At 39.1% G+C, this 22698-nt stretch overlaps 1 non-coding gene across 1 annotated transcript; it reads right to left on the reverse strand.

Annotated features, from left to right (window-relative positions):
- Nucleotides 1-380: 380 nt before the first annotated feature.
- On the reverse strand, nucleotides 381-488 carry LOC112760604 (small nucleolar RNA R71). Its single transcript, XR_003181037.1, has one exon. It is a non-coding gene; the product is annotated as a small nucleolar RNA R71 (small nucleolar RNA).
- Nucleotides 489-22698: the final 22210 nt, after the last annotated feature.

Below are 22698 nucleotides of genomic sequence, written 5' to 3' on the forward strand. Positions count from 1 at the left end.
ATAATAATGCAAGGAGGATGCTTGGTGACTTCACTGCACCTAATTCTAATTTACATGGAAGAAGCATCTCCATCCCTACCATTTGAGCAAACAATTTTGAGCTGAAACCTCAACTAGTTTCTCTAATGCAACAAAACTGCAAGTTTCATGGACTTCCATCTGAAGATCCCTTTCAGTTCTTAACTGAATTCTTGCAGATATGTGATACTGTTAAGACTAATGGAGTAGATCCTGAAGCCTACAGGCTCATGCTTTTCCCTTTTGCTGTAAGAGACAGAGCTAGAGTGTGGTTGGACTCTCAACCCAAAGATAGCCTGAACTCTTGGGATAAGCTGGTCACGGCTTTCTTAGCCAAGTTCTTTCCTCCTCAAAAGCTGAGCAAGCTTAAAGTGGATGTTCAAACATTCAGACAGAAAGAAGGTGAATCCCTCTATGAAGCTTGGGAGAGATACAAAGAACTGACCAAAAAGTGTCCTTCTGACATGCTTTCAGAATGGACCATCCTGGATATATTCTATGATGGCCTGTCTGAATTAGCTAAGATGTCATTGGATACTTCTGCAGGTGGATCCATTCACCTAAAGAAAATGCCTGCAGAAGCTCAAGAACTCATTGACATGGTTGCTAATAACCAGTTCATGTACACTTCTGAGAGCAATCCTGTGAGTAATGGGACGCCTATGAAGAAGGGAGTTCTTGAAATTGATACTCTAAATGCCATACTGGCTCAGAATAAAAGATTGACTCAGCAAGTCAATATGATTTCTCAGAGTCTGAACGGAATGCAAGCTGCATCCAACAGTACTCAAGAGGCTTCTTATGAAGAAGAAGCCTATGATCCTGAGAACCCTGCAATAGCAGAGGTAAATTACTTAGGTGAACCATATGGAAACACCTATAATCCATCATGGAGAAATCACCCAAATCTGTCATGGAAGGACCAAAAGCCTCAACAAGGCTTTAATAATGGTGGAAGAAATAGGTTTAACAATAATAAACCTTTTCCATCATCCACTCAGCAACAGACAGAGAACTCTGAACAAAATACCTCTAATTTAGCAAACTTAGTCTCTAATTTATCTAAAGCCACTGTGAGTTTCATGAATGAAACAAGGTCCTCCATTAGAAATTTGGAAGCACAAGTAGGCCAGCTGAGTAAAAGGATCACTGAAATCCCTCCTAGTACTCTCCCAAGTAATACAGAAGAAAATCCAAAAGGAGAGTGCAAGACCATTGACATAACCAAAATGGCCGAACCCAAAGAGGGAGAGGAGGATGTGAATCCCAGTGAGGAAGACCTCCTGGGACGTCCAGTGATCAATAAGGAGTTTCCCTTTGAGGAACCAAAGGAATTTGAGGCTCATCTAGAGACTATAGAGATTCCATTAAACCTCCATATGCCATTCATGAGCTCTGATGAGTATTCCTCTTCTGAAGAGAATGAGGATGTTACTGAAGAGCAAGCTGCCAAGTTTTTTGGTGCAATCATGAAGCTGAATGCCAAATTATTTGGTTTTGAGAGCTGGGAAGATGAACCTCCCTTGTTCACCAATGAACTGAGTGATCTGGATCAACTGACATTGCCTCAGAAGAAACAGAATCCTGGAAAGTTCATAATACCTTGTACCATAGGCACCATGATCTTTGAAAAGGCTCTGTGTAACCTTGGTTCAGGAATAAACCTCTTGCCCCTCTCTGTAATAGAGAAACTGAAATCTTTGGGGTGCAAGCTTCTAAAATCTCATTAGAGATGGCAGACAATTCAAGAAAACAGGCTTATGGACAAGTAGAGGACGTGTTAGTAAAGGTTGAAGGCCTTTACATCCCTGCTGATTTCATAGTCCTAGATACTGGGAAGGATGAGGATGAATTCATCATCCTTGGAAGACCCTTCCTAGCCCCAGCAAGAGCTGTAATTGATGTTGACAGAGGTGAACTAGTCCTTCAATTGAATGAGGACTCCCTTAAGTTTAAAACTCAAGGACATCCTTCTGTAAACATGGAGAGGAAGCATGAAAAGCTTCTCTCAAAACAGAGTCAACCAGAGCCCCCACAGTCAAACTCTAAGTTTGGTGTTGGGAGGCCACAACCAAACTCTAAGTTTGGTGTTGAACTCCCATATATAAACTCTAAGTTTGGTGTTGGGAAGTCTCAACAATGCTCTGAACATCTATGAGGCTCCATGAGAGCCCACTGTCAAGCTATTGACATTAAAGAAGCGCTTGTTGGGAGGTAACCCAATTTTTATTTATCTAATTTTATTTTTCTTGTTCTTTCATGTTTTATTAGGTTCATGATCATGTGGAGTCACAAAATAAATATAAAAATTGAAAACGGAATCAAAAACAGCAGAAGAAAAATCACACCCTGGAGGAGGATCTCATTGGCGTTTAAACGCCAGTAAGAAGCATCTGGCTGGCGTTCAACGCCAGAACAAAGCATGGTTCTGGTGCTGAATGCCCAAAATGGGCAGCATCTGGGCGTTTGAACACTAGAATTGCACCCTGGAGAAGAGCTGGCGCTGAACGCTCAGAACAAGCATAGTTCTGGCGTTCAACGCCAGAAATGGGCAACAAATGGGCGTTCAACACCCAGAACAAGCACCAATCTGGCGCTGAACGCCCAGAGTTGTGTGCAAGGGCATTTTGCATGCCTAATTTGGTGCAAGGTTGTAAATCCTTGAACACCTCAGGATCTGTAGACCCCACAGGATCACCTCAGGATCTGTGGATCCCACAGGATCCCCACCTACCTCACCCTCTCTCTCTCTCTCCATTCATGGTCATCCCTTCTGTTTTCCATTTACCACTCACATCCATACACCCACCTACCTTCAAAATTCAACATCTCTTTCCCACCCAATCCCACCCATATGGCCAAATACACACAACCCTCCATCTCCTCCATCTCTTCTTCTTCTTCTTCTATTCTTTCTTCTTTTGCTCGAGGGCGAGCAACATTCTAAGTTTGGTGTGGTAAAAGTATAGCTTTTTTGTTTTTCCATAACCATTAATGGCACCTAAGGCCAGAGAAACCTCAAGAAAGAGGAAAGGGAAGACAAAAGCTTCCACCTCTGAGTCATGGGAGATGGAAAGATTCATCTCCAAAGCTCATCAAGACCACTTCTATGATGTTGTGGTCAAGAAGAAGGTGACCCCCGAGGTCCCTTTCAAGCTTAAGAAGAATGAGTATCCGGAGATCCGACATGAAATCCAAAGAAGAGGTTGGGAAGTTCTAACAAACCCCATCCAACAAGTCGGCATCCTAATGGTTCAAGAGTTCTATGCCAATGCATGGATCACTAGGAACCATGATTAAAGTAAGAACCCAAACCCAAAGAATTATATTATAATAGTTCAGGGGAAATACTTAGATTTTAGTCCGGAAAATGTGAGGTTGGCGTTTAACTTGCCTATGATGCAAGGAGATGCACACCCCTACACTAGAAGGGTCAACTTTAATCAAAGGTTGGACCAAGTCCTCATGGACATATGTGTGGAAGGAGCTCAATAGAAGATTGACTCCAAAGGCAAGCCGGTTCAACTAAGAAGACTGGACCTCAAGCCTATGGCTAGAGGATGGTTGGAGTTCATCCAACGCTCCATCATCCCCACTAGCAACCGATCTGAAGTTACTGTGGATCGGGCCATCATGATTGGAGAAGAAATAGAAGTTCATGAAGTCATCTCCCTTGAACTCTACAAAATAGCCGAAAAGCCCTCTCCTGGGGCAAGGCTAGCTTTTTCTCATCTTATTTGCCATCTATGTTACTCAGCTGGAGCTTTCATAGAAGGAGACATTCCCATTGAGGAAGAGAAGCCCATCACTAAGAAAAGGATGGAGCAAGCAAGAGAGCCCATTCATGGAACTCAAGAGGCGCATGAAGCTCATCACCATGAGATCCCGGAAATGCCTCAAATGCATTTTCCTCCACAAAACTATTGGGAGAAAATCAACACCTCCCTAGGAGAATTAAGTTCCAACATGGGACAATTAAGGGTGGAACATCAAGAGCACTCCATCATCCTTCATGAAATTAGAGAAGATCAAAAAGCAATGAGGGAGGAGCAACAAAGACAAGGAAGAGACATAGAAGAGCTCAAGGACATCATTGGTTCCTCAAGAAGGAAACGCCACCATCACTAAGGTGGACTCATTCCTTGTTCTTACTTTCTCTGTTTTTCATTTTCTATGTTAAGTGCTTATCCATGTTTGTGTCTTCATTACATGATCATTAGTATTTAGTAACTTTGTCTTAAAGTTATGAATGTCCTATGAATCCATCACCTCTCTTAAATGAAAAATGTTTTAATTCAAAAGAACAAGAAGTACATGAGTTTCGAATTTATCCTTGAACTTAGTTTAATTATATTGATGTGGTGACAATGCTTCTTGTTTTCTGAATGAATGCTTGAACAGTGCATATGTCTTTTGAAGTTGTTGTTTATGAATGTTAAATATGTTGGCTCTTGAAAGAATGATGACAAGGAGACATGTTATTTGATAATCTGAAAAATCATAAAAATGAATCTTGAAGCAAGAAAAAGCAGCAAAGAACAAAGCTTGCAGAAAAAAAAATAGCGAAAAAAAAATAGAGAGAAAAAGCAAGCAGAAAAAGCCAAAAGCTCTTAAAACCAAGAGGCAAGAGCAAAAAGCCAATAACCCTTAAAACTAAAAGGCAAGGGTAAATAAAAAGGATCCCAAGGCTTTGAGCATCAGTGGATAGGAGGGCCTAAAGGAATAAAATCCTGGCCTAAGCGGCTAAACCAAGCTGTCCCTAACCATGTGCTTGTGGCGTGAAGGTGTCAAGTGAAAACTTGAGACTGAGCGGTTAAAGTCAAGGTCCAAAGCAAAAGAAGAGTGTGCTTAAGAACCCTGGACACCTCTAATTGGGGACTTTAGCAAAGCTGAGTCACAATCTGAAAAGGTTCACCCAATTATGTGTCTGTGGCATTTATGTATCCGGTGGTAATACTGGAAAACAAAGTGCTTAGGGCCACGGCCAAGACTCATAAAGTAGCTGTGTTCAAGAATCAACAAACTGAACTAGGAGAATCAATAACACTATCTGAACTCTGAGTTCTTATAGATGCCAATCATTCTGAACCTCAATGGATAAAGTGAGATGCCAAAACTATTCAAGAGGCAAAAAGCTACAAGTCCCGCTCATCTGATTGGAGCTATGTTTCATTGATAGTTTGGAATTTATAATATATTCTCTTCTTTTTATCCTATTTGATTTTCAGTTGCTTGGGGACAAGCAACAATTTATGTTTGGTGTTGTGATGAGCGGATAATTTATACGCTTTTTGGCATTGTTTTTAGTAGAATCTGGTTACTTTTAGGGATGTTTTCTTTAGTTTTTATGTTAAATTCATATTTCTGGACTTTACTATGAGTTTGTGTGTTTTTCTGTGATTTCAGGTATTTTTTGGCTGAAATTGAGGGACTTGAGCAAAAATCAGATTCAGAGGTTGAAGAAGGACTGCTGATGCTGTTGGATTCTGACCTCCCTACACTCAAAGTGGATTTTCTAGAGCTACAAAACTCAGCATGGTGCACTTCCAATTGCGTTGGAAAGTAGACATCCAGGGCTTTCTATAAATATATAATAGTCGATACTTTGGCCAAGTTTAGATGACGTAAAAGGGCGTTGAACGCCAGTTCTACGCTGCTGTCTGGAGTTAAACGCCAGAAACACGTCACAAGCCAGAGTTGAACGCCAGAAATACGTTACAAACTGGCGTTCAACTCCAAGATTGACCTCTGCATGTGTAACATTCAAGCTCAGCCCAAGAACACACCAAGTGGGCCCCAGAATTGGATTTATGCATCAATTACTTACTTCTGTAAACCCTAGTAGCTATTTTATTATAAATAGAACTTTTTACTATTGTATTAGACATCTTTGAACATCTTCGGATCATCTTTGGACGCCTAGTTCTTAGATCATGAAGGCTGGCCATTCGGCCATGCCTGGACCTTTCACTTATGTATTTTCATACGGTAGAGTTTCTGCACTCCATAGATTAAGGTGTGGAGCTCTGCTGTTCCTCATGAATTAATGCAAAGTACTACTGTTTTCTATTCAATTCAACTTATTCCGCTTCTAAGATATTCATTCGTACTTCAACCTGAATGTGATGAACGTGACAATCATCATCATTCCCTATGAACGCGTGCCTGACAACCACTTCCGTTCTACCTTCGATTGAATGATTATCTCTTGGATCTCTTAATCAGAATCTTCGTGGTGTAAGCTAGATTGATGGCGGCATTCATGAGAGTCCGAAAAGTCTAAACCTTGTCTGTGGTATTCCGAGTAGGACTCTGGGATTGAATGACTGTGACGAACTTCAAACTCGCGAATGCTGGGCGTAGTGACAGACGCAAAAGGAGGGTGAATCCTATTCCAGTATGATCGAGAACCTCAGAGTGCTGTGACAGAGCATTTGGACCATCTTCACAAGAGGATAGGATGTAGCCATTGACAAGGGTGATGCCTCCAGACGATTAGCCATGCAGTGACAGCGCATCGGACCATTTTCCAGAGAGGATAAAAAGTAGCCATTGACAACGGTGATGTCCTTACATAAAGCCAGCCATGGAAAGGAGTAGGATTGATTGGATGAAGACAGCAGGAAAGCAGAGGTTCAGAGGAACGAAAGCATCTCTATACATTTATCTGAAATTCTCACCAATGGTATACATAAGTATTTCTATCTTTATTTTCTGTCTATTTATTAGTATTATTTTCGAAAACTCCATAATCAATTATTATCCGCCTGACTGAGATTTACAAGATGACCATAGCTTGCTTCATACCAACAATCTCCGTGGGATCGACCCTTACTCACGTAAGGTTTTATTACTTGGACGACCCAGTGCACTTGCTGGTTAGTTGTATCGAAGTTGTGAATGAAAAACAATTTATTAAAACGTGCGTACAGAGTTTTTAACGCCGTTGCCTGAGATCACAATTTCGTGCACCATGGTACAACAAGGTATAGTGTTAGGACATGTAGTATCTCATGAAGGCATTTCTGTGAACCCGGCCAAGGTCGATGTTATTACTACTTTGCCTCACCCCTCATTCGTGAGGGAGGTCCGCTCATTTTTGGGACATGCAGGATTTTATAGGCGCTTTATCAAGGACTTCAGTAAGATTGCTTTGCCATTGTCGCGCCTACTCCAAAAAGATGTGGATTTTGAGTTTGACAGTGAATGTGTAAAAGCTTTTGAAGAGCTAAAGAGAGTTCTTACCACGAAACCAATTGTGCGAGGCCCCAACTGGACGTTGCCATTTGAGATAATGTGCGATGCGTCAAACCATGCTGTGGGTGCCGTGCTTGCACAGCGCGATGGTAAACTCCCTTATGTCATTGCTTACTCTTCTAAGACACTAGATGCAGCACAATCCAACTATACCACTACTGAAAAGGAACTTCTAGCTATTGTTCATGCTTTAGATAAGTTCAGATCTTATTTGCTAGGTTCAAAGATAGTGGTATACACGGATCATGCAGCTTTAAAGTACTTATTGACAAAGAATGAGTCAAAACCTAGACTCATACGTTGGATCTTGCTTTAGTAAGAATTTGACATTGAGATTAGGGATCGGAGTGGATCTCAAAACCTGGTTGCGGATCATTTAAGCCGCATTGAGAATTCAAAAACAGATCCATTTCCGATCAATGACTCATTCCCATTGGATAGTTTGCATGCTGTGTCAGATAGCTTTCCTTGGTTTGCCCCAATAGCGAACTACTTGGTTGCAAGAATCTTCCCTCCCAACTTTTCGAAAAACCAAAGGGACAAGTTGAGGAGTGATTCCAAATACTATATTTGGGATGACCCTCACTTGTGGAAGAGGGGCGTGGACCAAGTAATTCGAAGATGCGTCCCGGAATCCGAATTCCAACCAATTCTTGAAGCTTGTCATTCGTCTGAATGTGGTGGCCACTTTGGCCCACAAAGGACGCTAAAAAAGTGTTGGATTGTGGATTCTGGTGGCCAACCTTATTCAAGGATGCTAACCGGTTATGTGTGTCTTGCCATCAGTGTCAGAAGTTAGGAAACGCATCCCAAAGGGATGAAATGCCTCAGCAACCTATGTTGTTCTGTGAGATACTTGATGTATGGGGCATTGACTTTATGGGACCGTTTCCCAACTCTAGTGGGTATCTGTATATTCTGTTAGCGGTTGACTACGTGTCAAAGTGGGTAGAGGCCATACCTACCCGCCTTGATGACGCCAATGTCGTTGTTTCTTTCATAAGGAATCACATTATATGCCGTTATGGGTCGCCACGAGCAATCGTGAGCGACCAAGGATCCCACTTTTGTAACAGGAAGGTAGAAGCATTGCTCAAGCGCTATGGAGTGTCGCATAAGGTTGCCACTGCTTATCATCCGCAAACAAATGGACAAGCGGAAGTGTCCAACCGGGAAATCAAGAGAATCTTAGAGAAAGTGGTCAATCCGCAAAGAAAGGATTGGAGCCTCCGGTTAGGAGATGCATTATGGGCGTATAGAACGGCCTACAAGACTCCGATAGGGATGAGTCCTTTCTGGATCGTCTATGGTAAGGCATGCCACCTTCCGGTGGAGATTGAGCATCGAGTCTATTGGGCGGTAAAGCAGTACACCATGGATCTAGCCAAGGCGGGTGAAGCTAGGAAGCTACAACTAGAGGAGCTTGAATATTTGAGGAACGAGTCATATGAGAATGCCCGAATCTACAAGGAAAAGACTAAAGCATTCCATGACCATCACATCCGGAAGAAGGACTTTCAAGAAGGTGATGAGGTCCTCCTCTACAACTCAAGGCTCCGATTTATGCCTGGCAAGCTCCGCTCTAGATGGGAAGGACCTTTCAAGGTGAAGGAGATAAAGCCCTACGGAGTGGTGGAATTGTTTGATCCCAAGAGAGAAGCAACTTTCAAGGTGAATGGACATAGAATAAAGAAGTATCATGGTTGCAAGCCCCCAAGAGAGCTAGAGGTGTACATATTGGAGGATGCACCAAGGAGAAAGGAAGCTTAAGAAAAGGACCGTCCAACTTAAGGACGTTAAAGAAAAGTGCTTGGTGGGAGGCACCCCACCGTGGTAAGATCTTCCTTGTTTATACCATCTTATTTGTATTCTTGGTTTCTTGTGAATTTTGTGATCTTTTGATGATTGATAGAGTGCATAGGAATGCTAGCTTTGTTGCTTTTGTTGGATAGATAGGATGTTCATGTAGATAGCATGTGAAAAGGATAAAGAAAACAAAAATTTTTCTTTGAAGAAGAGCATCGACGCGCTAGCGCACAGTGCGTGCGCGTGCCGGTAGCGAAATTCTACTCTTGGGCAAAAAACCCGAGAGTTATGCCCACTTCATGCCCAACTCGTGCCAAAACCCACGCGTCCGCGCACAGGCTGCCTGCGCGCACCCTGGCAATTCAACCATCGACGCGCCAGCGCACGGTGCGCGCGCGCCGATGGAGATATGTGGACTCTCTGGTACAAAAACCAGAGAGTTGTGCCACAATTGGGCCAACCTTGTGCCAAAACCCACGCGTCCACGCGTAATACGCGTCCGCGTCAGTTGCGAAACACCTCAAGCACGCGTCCGCGCAAGGTGCGCATTCGCGCGCCTGCTTCACTGATTCACTTTGGTACAAAAACCAGAGACTTGAGCCAACTTTGTGCCACTTTTGTGCCTGAGGCACAACCTCTCTCGCGTGCGCGCCATTGACGCGCACGCGCCATCTGCTAGCACCCTCACCGACGCGCCAGCGCACCTTGCGCGCGCGCGCCGGTTGCGGGAGTCAGTTTAATACCTTCGCGCCCTGCCCTGTTTTTCATTCTCTCAACCCTTTCTCTTCCTTAGTTTCTTTTTCTTTTCATCCATCATTTCCCTTCTCTTCTTCTTCTTCCACAATCCACCACCACTGTCTCCGGCCACTCACCGGTGACAACTTACCGGTAGCACTACACTTCTCCTATTTTCTCTCTCATCTTCACTAAAGAAGATTCAACCTTGTTCCTTCATACTCATCAAGGTTTTGCTTCTTCCATTCCTTTACTTCCATTTTCCCTTGCATTGTTTCTTTTAATTAGATACTTCTTATTGCTTTACTTAGTTTCTCTTTTACTTGCATGATGATGTTTCTTACTCTTTGTTTGCTTATTTTTCCTTTTTCCTTATTTCTCCATGGATGTTGAATTTGAGCTTAATTTGCATTAATAGATCTTTTGTCATTCTTTCTCTAACCTTTGCCATTGTGTGATGTTTATGTGATGATTGATGTTCTATTTTGGGCTTTGAATTGGTTTAGTATCTCATAATTGCTCATTGCTTGATTATTGCACGCCAAGTGTTCGAGGAAATGCACATATACCATTTTGGCTCCATTTAGCCATATACTTTTCAATTGGTGCTCCCTCCTCATTCACTTGCTTTCTCTTAAATGCATTGAGTCTAATTTGTGTGCTTAAAGTTGATACTTGCCAATTAGGTATTAATTGAACATGACTTGCTCTTTATTATGGATGCTTGAGACTACTCTTCTCATGCCATTGCATGCTTTACTTCCTCTTGCATCCTATGCCAAGTGTTATGACCCTTGCTTTTACATTCATCATGGGCACCACAAGTCACTTGCATGTTTTCGCTAAATTGATTATTGGGTTTAATGTTTTCCTTCCTTCTCCTCCTTTTTAGGATGGCCACCAAGAAAGGCAAGGAGATAGCTCTAAGGAAATCAGTCGCAAAAAGGGCACCCAAAAAGTCAAACTCTAAGGCGCGCTCTTCATTAGGAGCCAAAACCCTATCTAAGAAACGGAAGAAACCCGCTCCTCTTGATGAGAATGACAAGGGCAAACTGGCGAAAGATTCTTCAAGGTTCCCCAACCGCTTCTGTGAACTTATGTTTCCCTCCATAGCTGTAAGGAACTATCATCCTGAGCATTTACTCGCTCCGCCGGACAAGGTTGCTCCTTATATTTTACCCCGCATTAAACAGCGAGGATGGGAGTTTCTTTTGAGGAAACCAAGGGAAATCAACCTCTCTTGGGTGGAAGAATTCTACACCAACTACCATCTTCCCTCTCTTCAATCGGTGTACATGCGCCGGAAGCAAGTCTCAGTTTCAGAAGAGGCTATCAGCAAGTGCTTAATATTCTACCAGTGCCAAGTGACATGGATGGCTACCAAGAAGTCTTACATCAGTGAGAAAAGTATGGATTCAATTGGGACTCGATTCTCCAAGTCATTGCTGAACTAGAAGCATCTTGAATTCATGGTTGACTGCGGATGAGGCCAAAGTCCATTGACGCTCGCTTCCTCACTGTGGAAGCTAGAGCTTGGGCCCAGATCCTATCTCATTATGTGCTACTTAGCACCCACAAGTCGTCCCTCACGGTAGACCTCGCCTTGCTTGTTTGGTGTGTTCTCACGGAGAAGCCGGTGAACATTCCACTTCTTGTCAAGCAAGCGATGAGTCAAGTTCACGACCGGGATAATTTGCCATTTCCAGCATTGGTATCTAACTTAGTTGCTACTGCGGGTGTCTCTTGGGAAGCCAAGGATAAGAAGATTATAGTTCTAGCTAAGGGCGATGTGGTCCCAAGCGGAAAATACCTACACCTTCCCATGAACAAACCAAGCCTCGACATGGCCCCGCCACTTCTTTTTCCTTCTAGCTCATCATCACCACCACTAAAATCCACACATCAAAGGATAGAAGATCTTCACCGGAAGCTTGATAGATATGAGCGGCGCAACCACCGCCGATATACTTACATCAAGAAGCTTCTGCGTTGTGTTACCCTTAGCATGGAGGAACCCGAAATGTTCACATCCACCTCAAACCCAAGTGATGGGAACTCTAATGAAAGAGATAGTGAAAGTTCCGGTCCCGACCGTCCCTTGCGTATTATTCGTAGCATGGAGGACCGTGCTAATTTCTAAAGTGTTGGGAGGTCGTTCGACCGATCTCCATGGGTAACACTCTCTTCCCCTCAATACCCATGAATTTATCTTTCGCTTAGAAGTTAATATATTGCATGTGTAGTTAGTTTTGCTTGTAAATACCCCCTTTGCATGATAGTTAATTTCTATAGAGTTACTTGGTCAAAACAATAACTTTCTTTCCAAGAAACTGTGTTTTGGGTGACCTACCAAAATTCTGAAAAATTTTTACAGTAAACTTGCTTTAAGAATGTATTTTGGAACATAGTGATTGAGCTAGGAACACAAGCATAAAAGTTTTGAGCCTATTGCATGGTTACATCTTCTAACCATTATTTCCATTCTTGTGTGCATATCTCTCTCTCTATGATTGTGATCCTTGCTTTGTCTGATTCTATATGTCCATTGCTTTGTGTATGAATGCATTTACATGATTGAGGCCATCATCTCAATAGTCACTTTTTCCAAATGGCCTTAACCCTTTTATCTACCATTGCTAACCAATTTTGAGCCTATGATAAACTCCCTTTGTTCTTGAAAAGAGCACATCAACAACCCTAAGCGAAAGACCATGAATGTCCCTAAATTTGAATTCTTGATTAGCTTAGGTAAGTTAGGATGTGTATCATTCAAATAGGAGGGTATACTTGGAAAATTTGGGTAGATATATAGGTGTGTAATTGTAGTGTAATTGAAAATTCTAGGATTTGGGAACATACTCATGTGTTGAATGATTAAACTGTATGCATTGAAATTTTGGCTCACAAAGAAATCTCAAGAAAAGGGGATATATGAAAAAAAAAAGAGAAAGAAAGCAATGAAAGGGGATAAAAATGCCCCAAGATAAAGTAATAAAAATAATGCATATGGGTGTGAATTGAAAAGAATACATGAGTGTGCAAAAAGAGAAAAACTCAAGGTTAGCTAGGTAATGTATTGTAGTTTTATAGGTTGTTCTATGTGTCTAGTGGATCCTAGGTTGATCAAGGACTCAAATTTTAAGCCCACTTGACCATATACATCCTTACCTTCACCCTAGCTCCGTTACAACCCATGAATAAGACCTCATGATACTTGTAAGCATGCATCGAGTAACTGTTGATTGTTAGATGAAAGACAAATCTTGGAAAGCATGATTAGAAGAAGATTGAGTGACGAACCCTATACACTTGAGCGAATAGAGCGGATACACTTCCGGTGAGGGTTCGATGCTCAATGCTTGTTCCCGGCTTTCACAAGCGTTCGTTTAGCAAGTCATATGCACTCTTTAGTGGTATTCAATTTGGTGGGATTCATGAGTTACATACTATTTTCACCCTATATGCTCACATGTATTCTCGGAGGATAGATTTACTCTTGACCAAGTAGGTAGATTATTTTACATTAGTTGCATGCATCCACTTAAGTAGTTTGCATTTCATAAACCTTTCTCATCATGATCTTTGGTCTTTTTATTTTAAGCATGAGGACATACTTGGTTTAAGTGTGGGGAGATTTGATAAACCCCGATTTTATGGTTTATCTTGTGCTTATTTTTGGGGATTTTATCAACATTTCTCACACTAATTCACAAGAAATGCATGATTTTATGTTCACTTCCCAATATTGCTCCATGATGGAAAACATGCTTATTCTGCCTCAAAATTACCATATTTTAATTCTCTTCTATTGCCATTCGATGCCGTGATGTATTTGTTGAGTAATTTCAGGAACTATAGGGTAAGAATGATTTAGAAGAGAGGGAGAAAGCATGTACAAAAAGGGAGGAACATGAAGAATTGAAATCTTGGGAAAAGCAGCATTGACGCGCACGCGCACTTGGCGCGCACGCGTGGATCACAAAAGCAATCGGCGCGCACGCACGCATGGTGCGCACGCGTGGAAAGATGCACGTGACCTCATTAAAGGAAATCGTGCCTGGCGATTTCTGAGGCTCATTAGGCCCAATTTCAAGCTGTTTCTGCATGGAAAAGACCCAAGGATGTTAGGGGGAAAAGAGGGGATCACTCATTTTACACTAGGACATAATTTTTAGTTAGTTTTGGGTTCTTTTGTTATTCTAGAGGGAGAAACCCTTGTTCCTCTCTAGATCTAGTTTTAATTTGGTCTTCTCTTGTTGATTTGTGACTTGAATCTTGTTAATTACTAGTTTTAATTGTTCAATTTGAATTCCTTGTTACAATTTTGCTTATATCTTGTGATAGTTTATGAATTCTTGTCAATTGTCATTTTATACCCATTTCATGAATGTTGTGAATCTTGACTTATTGATGTTACATTGATGATTTCTATGTTTAGCTTTGTTGTTTGGATGATCATATGTTGATAATTGTTAGTGGGTACTTGTAGATCTCAATTTAATTTCTATTTTGAACATGTCTTTTGTTAATGCTTACCAAGTGTTTGATGAATTGTTTACTTTGATTATGGAGTAGTCTTCTTTACTCTTGGCCTAGGTCAAGGGAATTGGGTAAACTTGAGTCATTGGGTCTAATGGGTTTGATGATTTGGGAGCCCTAGGTGGTCAATTTGATACTCATTGACGCTAACCCACTACTAATCTAATTAGTAGCTAGGTTGGGACTTATGGGTTGATGTGATCAAAGCCATTTGACGTGCTTCAAGTCTAGGAGTAGATATCACGTACTTAAGACTTTGAGAGTAGACTTAATGAGCTTGGTTCCTCATAATTGTCAAGATATAGTTGTTAGACAAGGATGGTGGCCCCAATTCCCAAGCCTAGCCAAGAGTTGCTTTTATTATTCATATTTGAAATTCAATTTCCTCAACCAATTGCTTTAGTTGTAGTTACTTGTTTGGGTTATAATAGAATTAAGTGGAATATTGTTTATTCATTGAAGTTGCTCATGTTTTTCTTAGTTAATTGAACTAGTTGTTGCATTCTAAGATTACTTGCTTGTTAAGATTCCCATTTATTTTCATGCTCATAACTCACAACCTCGGATTTCTAACCAATGTTGAAGCACATGTTTGCCCATTTCTTGTGAGACGACCCGAGGTTTGAATACTTCGGTTATTTCTATTGGGGTTGAACTTGTGACAACCAGATCCCTCTTCTAAATTTGACCCCCGAAGATTGTTGTTGGTAGAGCTATACTTGCAACGCAACCTTATTGGAAAAAAAATCTTTACCAATACACCCTTGGGGCCCGTGTCAAAAACATGCTTTTAGATCTTTAATTTAATGATTTTAATTCACCTTTGATTCCACTAGATGCCTTCATTTGTTTGTTAAGTGATTTCAGGTTGAAAAGGCTAGGAATGGATCAAAGGAGTGAAGAGGAAAGCATACAAAGTGGAGAAATCATGGAAAATCCAAAGAATTGGAAATATGCATCCACGCGCACGTGCACTGTATGCGCACGCGTGGATTGCGAAAATCTCAAGGGGCGCGCACGCGCACAGTACGCATATGCACCGATGGCCGCACATGATTTTTAAATAGAAAACGTGCCCAGCGATTTCTGAGAGCTGTGGGGCCCAATTTGCAACCAACTTTGGTGCCAAAATGCATTTAAAGGACCAAGGATTGAAGGGAATGAACACTTAGCATCATTTACACTCATTAGGATTAGCTTTAGTTAGTTTCTAGAGAGAGAAGCTCTTTCTTCTCTCTAGAATTAGGAGTAGGTTAGATCTAGATTAGAAATTCTTAGATCTAGGTTAATTTCATGCTTTGATTTACTTTTTCTTTTGTAATTCTTCTTCTTCTACATCTCTTCTCTCTAGTTTAGCATTTAATTCTTATAATTCTCTACTTTTATGTTGATGCACTTTTGTTTTTCTATTTTTCTTTGATGCACTTTATGTTTTCATGTTCCTTTATTGTTCATTTTGATTTGTTGTTGTTTAATTCTTTGTAATTGAGTAGTGTAGATTTACTTTCCTTGCAATTTTACTATGCTTTCCTTTTATGCCTTCCAAGTGTTTGATAAAATGCTTGGTTGGATTTTAGAGTAGAATTTTATGCTCTTGACTTGGGAAGGTAACTTAGGAACTCTTGACTCACTAATGTCCAAGTGATTGACGATTGGGAGCCATTAACGCTAGATCTCACTAATTAATTTGGTGGAGAACTAGGACTTATGGTCTTGGATTGACATAGCTCACTTGATTTTCCTTTATTAGTTAAACGATGACTTAGTGGGGTTGATTCTTGCTAATTCTCATGTTGTGGTTAGTGATTAGGATAGAGATCCTTGACCACCAAACCTTGCCAAGGTCTTTTTAGTTATTAGTTTATTTTTATTGCCATTTACATTCCATGTCTCTTATCAAAAACCCCAAAACATGCTCCATAACCAATAACAAGACACTTTATTGCAATTCCTCAGGAGAACGACCCGAGGTTCAATACTTCGGTTTATAAATTTAGGGGTTTGTTACTTGTGACAAACAAATTTTTGTATGAAAGGATTAGTGTTGGTTTAGAAACTATATTGCAACGAGACTTCATTAGTGAAATTCTAAACCATCAAAAGTCCTCTCATCAGTCCGCTTGACTTTCCTTTATTTAGTAAGGGTTAACTAAGTGGGAGCAATAAACAATTCTCATCACACCTGATAAGGATAACTAGGATGGGATTTCCAGTTCTCATACCTTGCCAAGAGATTTTATAATTATTAATTTACTTTCTTGTCAATTTATTTTCTTGTTCCTTATTTCAAAAACCAAAAATATACCTTTTTCCATACCCAATAATAAATCATACTTTCCTGCAATTCCTTGAGAAGATGACCCGAGGTTTAAATACTTCGGTTATAAATTTTATTGGGTTTACTTAAGTGACAACCAAAACTTTTGTACGAAAGGACTCTTTGTTGGTTTAGAAACTATACTTACAACGCGATTATTTTTATAAAAATTCTTTACCGACAGAATCCGATCGTCAGTGGTGCTAGTTGACTATCTTAATTTTAGTCTACACATTTCACTTGAATTAATTTTCAACATACGAGCTACTTTAATCCTAGTTGTTGCTGTCCAACTTTAGTTAATGAACGGAACTAAACATTTTTCAAAATTTATTTTGTGTTTGCTTGCTTGCTCTTAATTTACTTCCTAAACTGAATCTTGTGTTTGCTTGTGTGGTGAATCTTGATGTCATGCTTATTCATGCAAAAATTGTTAGAAAATTGATTGATCTGTATCATAATTGATGACCTTGATCATCTTGAGAAATAAAGAAATATGATTCTGATGAGATTTATTACAATTTGTGCTTTTGGAGCAGCTGCCCACTGGTAGTTCTGCCCTCTTACATAGCTTACATGGTTTTGGGAATTGAAGCAAGACTATCAAGGTATCATAATTCTTTTTCAAATAGTATATCATATTTTGTGGAATGTTCAGTGTGATCAATATTCATGTATTTTCTTTGTTTTGTGCAATTAACTTTGAGAAATAAAGAATGAGTTCCTGATGAATTGGGATGGTCTGCAAATAAAAGATAAAGAGCGTATACTTGTTCACTTCATTTCATATGTGTGTGCTTGGTTCTGAAAGCTTGTTTTCTTATTCATTATTAGATATTTTGTATTGATTGAAGACTAGTTTTGCTTTCTAATCTTTCTCACATGTTATTCTTGTCTTTTGTATGAAGAAAATGAACAGGGTATATTTGATGCTATTCTTCGTGGACGCATTGATTTCTCATCCGATCCTAAGCCTTCCATATTTAGCAGTGCCAAAGATCTGGTCAAGAGGTTACATGCTGATGCCAAAGAATGGTTTTCAGTAGTTGAAGTCCTTAGTAAGTTAGTAAATTTGTATTATGTCAAAAGTGGTTATATTTTATATGTAATTGTATTGCACTATTGTTTATGAAGACCAGCTGACTGTGTGTTATCTACTGCATAAATCTCTAGTTTTATCTTTGAGTTTAGATCTGTTGGAAGGATAACAAAATCAACGAAGACTGAAAAACTAGCATGAAATAGATTTAATTGTGACACAAGAACTTTGCTATATAGAGGTAAGTTTGACATGAAACATGCTAAAATTGATACACGCTCCGGCACTATTTGTGGCATTGCAGACAACATAGTTCCAGCCTTCTTCTATATTGAGAGAAGCTTAAGATTTTTATTTTGATTCATTATGGTTGCTTGCTATCGTTGCAGTCAATGCAATGTTTATATTTCATTTGTCAATGTTTTATGTGATTTTAATGCATACTTTTCACTAATGCTTCCTTGATGCTGGCATGAATTTTTTTACATTAATTCAGTTAATGAAATGATTTCATGAGATGAGATGGAAATTTTCATTTATTCACTTTGCTATTAGAAAAATGTACCTATATTTTTTTTTTGGGAACCCAATGTATGAAATTGAAATATGCCTTTAGCCTCTAGTATCTAAATTCCGATGCTATACCAAGTTTTGAGAGTTAATATTAATATGTTTAAGTCAGAGGTGCCCAGGTATGGGAGATTGATGTCTACACATATGTCTTAGATCTTGTTGCAGGTACGTATTATTATAAAAAGGGGGCTACTAGTTTTGATTGCTAAGTGACAAATTTGACATGATTGAAATCAGTACTGATTTTACAATTTGTTGTATAGTTCTCATGCATACAGGTTACTGTCGCTCAACAGCTTCTCCACCTCTGACAACTATACAAGAGTTGCGTGCAACCATTCATGTGCTACAAATTAGTTCGGATATTGTTTAGGAATTAGATTAGATTTTTTCTAATATATAGTTGTAATTTTTTTAAATATTTATTTTGGAAGTTGAATTTATTTTTTCTTAAATGTCATATTTTATTATGTACATAATTCATATAAATCAATGGAAGACTAATTTTTTAGTATTTTATTTTATTTGAAAGATTAACTTATTCAAATTTCTATTTTATTTTTCATTATTTGAAAAGGATTAGGCCACATTTTTGAAGTGTAACAACAGGTTTTCACTTTTCGGTACACTTTAAAAGCGTGGTTGCATATCCATCTTTCGGCCTGCTTTAAAAGCGTGGTTGTATGTCTATTTTTCGACATGTTTTAAAAGTTTGGCTACAGGGTTATACATACAACCACGCTTTTAAGCGTGCCAATAGATAAAAGTGTGGCAAAAAATAAAGCGTGCCAATAGATCAAAAGCGTGGCGATAGATCAACTGGCACGCTTACATATGTGACCCTTTCAAAAGCGTGCCAGTAGCTTAAAAAGCGTGGCAAAAATCTGTCGGCATGCTTTTTCGCACTTTTTGGCATACTTTAAAAGTGTGAAAAAAAGCTTATTTTCTTGTAATGGTTGATTTACACTGCTTTGATAGCTTGTCCGTGTTAAAAACACAACATCATTTTTACTTTTCAAATTTACATGTGGTGTTCTAAGGACAAAATAAATATTATTAAGTAAAACTAGAATAATTACATCAGGTTTCTGGAAATTTTAGCAAAGAAATAATTTCAAACATTGAATCTTACGTTTGTGAAAAATCATAGTGAGCTTCTGTGTAGTGGAGCCCAATTTCTAGAATATCAGTAGTTTTTTTCTGCATCTTGAAAAAGCAAACAATCATCTAAAAAAAACACAATAAAATTAGAAAAATACACCAAAAAGCACCACATACTTTTTGTGCAGGATTTATCATTTTTTTTTCTTCAATCTTGTTTTTCTTATTTCTTGCATTTGTTCACTTCTGACAGTACATGCAAAAGATTCTATTAATAAATAAAATTTCGATGAAAAGAAAATATAGCATTACAATGATAGTTTTTTAATCTTACTCTTTATGTGATTCAGTTTCTTTTTGCGAGGATGAGTCTTCAATAATATGTTTCCTTTTTTTGAATTCAATTCTAGAAAAGCAAATAATCCTCAGGCAAATGAATACACTAAAATTGATAAAATACATCGAAAAGAAATACTTAATTTTTTGCAGGCTTTTGATTTTTTTTTCAATCTTCTTTTTATTTCTTCACTTTCTTCACTTTTGATAATACATGCAAAAAATTTTGTTAATAAATAAAATTTTGACAAAAATAAAAAATATAGCATTACAATGATAGCTTTTGAATCTTATTCATTATCAGATTCACTTTCTTTTTCGAAAGATGAATCCACAATAACATGCTTCCTTTTTTGGATTCAATCCTGGAAAAGCAAATAATCATTAAGCAAGTAAACACAATAAAATTGATAAAATACACCAAAAAGTAATACTTCTTTGCAGGCTTGTGAATTTTTCTTTAATCTTTTTGTTTTCTAATTTTCTCACTTTCTTCACTTTTGACAATACATTCAAAAAATTTTGTTAATAAATAAAGTTTTGATGAAAAAGCAAAACATAATATTTCAATGATGGTTTATGAATTTTATTCATCATTAGATTCAGTTTCTTTTTCGGAAGATGAATCCTCGGTAACATGCTTTCTTTTCTTGGATTCCATTCTGAAAAAGTAAACAATCATCAGGCAAATAAGCACAATAAAAGGGTAAAAAATACACCGAAATAAACACAATAAAATGGTCAAATAAGCACAATCTTTTAGGTTATTTTTTTCTTTTTGGTGTCTCCTCTGAGTCATCTTTAAAATCAAACTCACATTCAGTAACACTTTCACTTTTCGAAGAAATAGTCTTCTTCTTCTTTTCCTTCTTTTCTTCTTTTCTTTTTTCCTTCTTTTTTCTACTAGTTGTTTTCTCAACTGTGCTCTTTTCACTATTCCCTAAAACAAAAAAAATATTTATTTACACAATATATTTATAACAAATACACCAAAAATAAAGAAGAAATTTTGTTGAATTATCATGTCATCCTTGATCTCAGCTTTTATTCTTTCAACCAACAACTTTCTAGTCTAATGTTGGACCCACGGTGGTGCAAAAATTGCATTCATCAACCTATTTTTGTGTGTCAATTCATAAAAATATACAATCATTAGAGCAAAGAGGCGGCCATTAATAACATATTTCTTTTTCAATAAGTGCTCTCTAATGCCCTTTATGAGGAAGTTAAGCACATGACCACCCCAATTTCGTTCACGTATTGTGTCCACATGAAAAACGGGTGACATGTGAACTGGAGAAAGTTTGTTTACTGCTTTCGGCAACAAAAAAGACATCTGAATGTAGATGATTGATGAGCGGATAATTTATACGCTTTTTGACATTGTTTTTAGTATGTTTTTAGTAGGATCTAGTTACTTTTAGGGATGTTTTCATTAGTTTTTATGTTAAATTCACATTTCTGGACTTTACTATGAGTTTGTGTGTTTTTCTGTGATTTCAGGTATTTTCTGGCTGAAATTGAGGGACTTGAGCAGAAATCAGATTCAGAGGTTGAAGAAGGACTGCTGATGCTGTTGGATTCTGACCTCCCTGCACTCAAAGTTGATTTTCTGGAGCTACAGAACTCGAAATGGCGCGCTTCCAATTGCGTTGAAAAGTAGACATCCAGGGCTTTCCAGCAATATATAATAGTCCATACTTTGGCCAAGAATAGACGACGTAAACTGGTGTTCAACGCCAGCCTTCTACCCAAACCTGGCGTCCAGCGCCAGAAAAGGAGCCAAAACCAGAGTTGAACGCCCAAACTGGCACAAAAACTGGCGTTCGACTCCAAGAAGGACCACTACACGTGCAACACTCAGGCTCAGCCCAAACACACACCAAGTGGGCCCAGGAAGTGGATTTATGCATCAATTACTTACTCATGTAAACCCTAGTAGCTAGTTTATTATAAATAGGACCTTTTACTATTGTATTAGGTATCTTTGATCAGTTGTATGCTATCTTAGATCACGTTTAGGGGACTGGCCATCTCGGCCATGCCTGGACCTTTCACTTATGTATTTTCACGGTAGAGTTTCTACACTCCATAGATTAAGGTGTGGAGCTCTGCTGTTCCTCAAAGATTAATGCAAAGTACTTCTGTTTTCTATTCAATTCATCTTATTTCATTTCTAAGATATCCATTCGCACCCAAGAACGTGATGAAGGTGATGATTATGTGTGACGCTCATCACCATTCTCCCCTATGAACACGTGCCTGACAAACACTTCCGTTCTACATGAAATAAGCTAGAATGAATATCTCTTAGATCTCCTAACCAGAATCTTCGTGGCGTAAGCTAGAATGATGGCGGCATTCAAGAGAATCCGGAAAGTCTAAACCTTGTCTGTGGTATTCCGAGTAGGATTCAATGATTGAATGACTATGACGAGCTCCGAACTCGCGATTGCAGGGCGTTAGTGACAGACGCAAAAGGATAGTAAATCCTATTCCAGCATGATCGAGAACCGACAGATGAATAGCCGTGCCGTGACAGGGTGCGTGAGCATATTATTCACTGAGAGGATAAGATGAAGCCATTGACAAGGGTGATGCCTCTAGACGATTAGCCGTGCCGTGACAGGGCATTGGATCATTTTCCCGAGAGATGACCGAAAGTAGCCATTGACAGTGGTGATGTATCACATAAAGCCAGCCATGGAAAGGAGTAAGACTGATTGGATGAAGATAGCAGGAAAGCAGGGGTTCAGAGGAACGAAAAGCATCTCCATTCGCTTATCTGAAATTCCTACCTATGATTTACATAAGTACCTCTATCCCTATTCTATTATATAATATTCGAAAACACCATTATCACTTTATATCTGCCTGACTGAGATTTACAAGATGACCATAGCTTGCTTCATACCAACAATCTCCGTGGGATTCGACCCTTACTCACGTAAGGTATTACTTGGACGACCCAGTGCAC

Source organism: Arachis hypogaea, chromosome 16 (assembly GCF_003086295.3).
Source record: "Arachis hypogaea cultivar Tifrunner chromosome 16, arahy.Tifrunner.gnm2.J5K5, whole genome shotgun sequence".
Classification (NCBI taxonomy): Eukaryota; Viridiplantae; Streptophyta; class Magnoliopsida; order Fabales; family Fabaceae; genus Arachis; species Arachis hypogaea.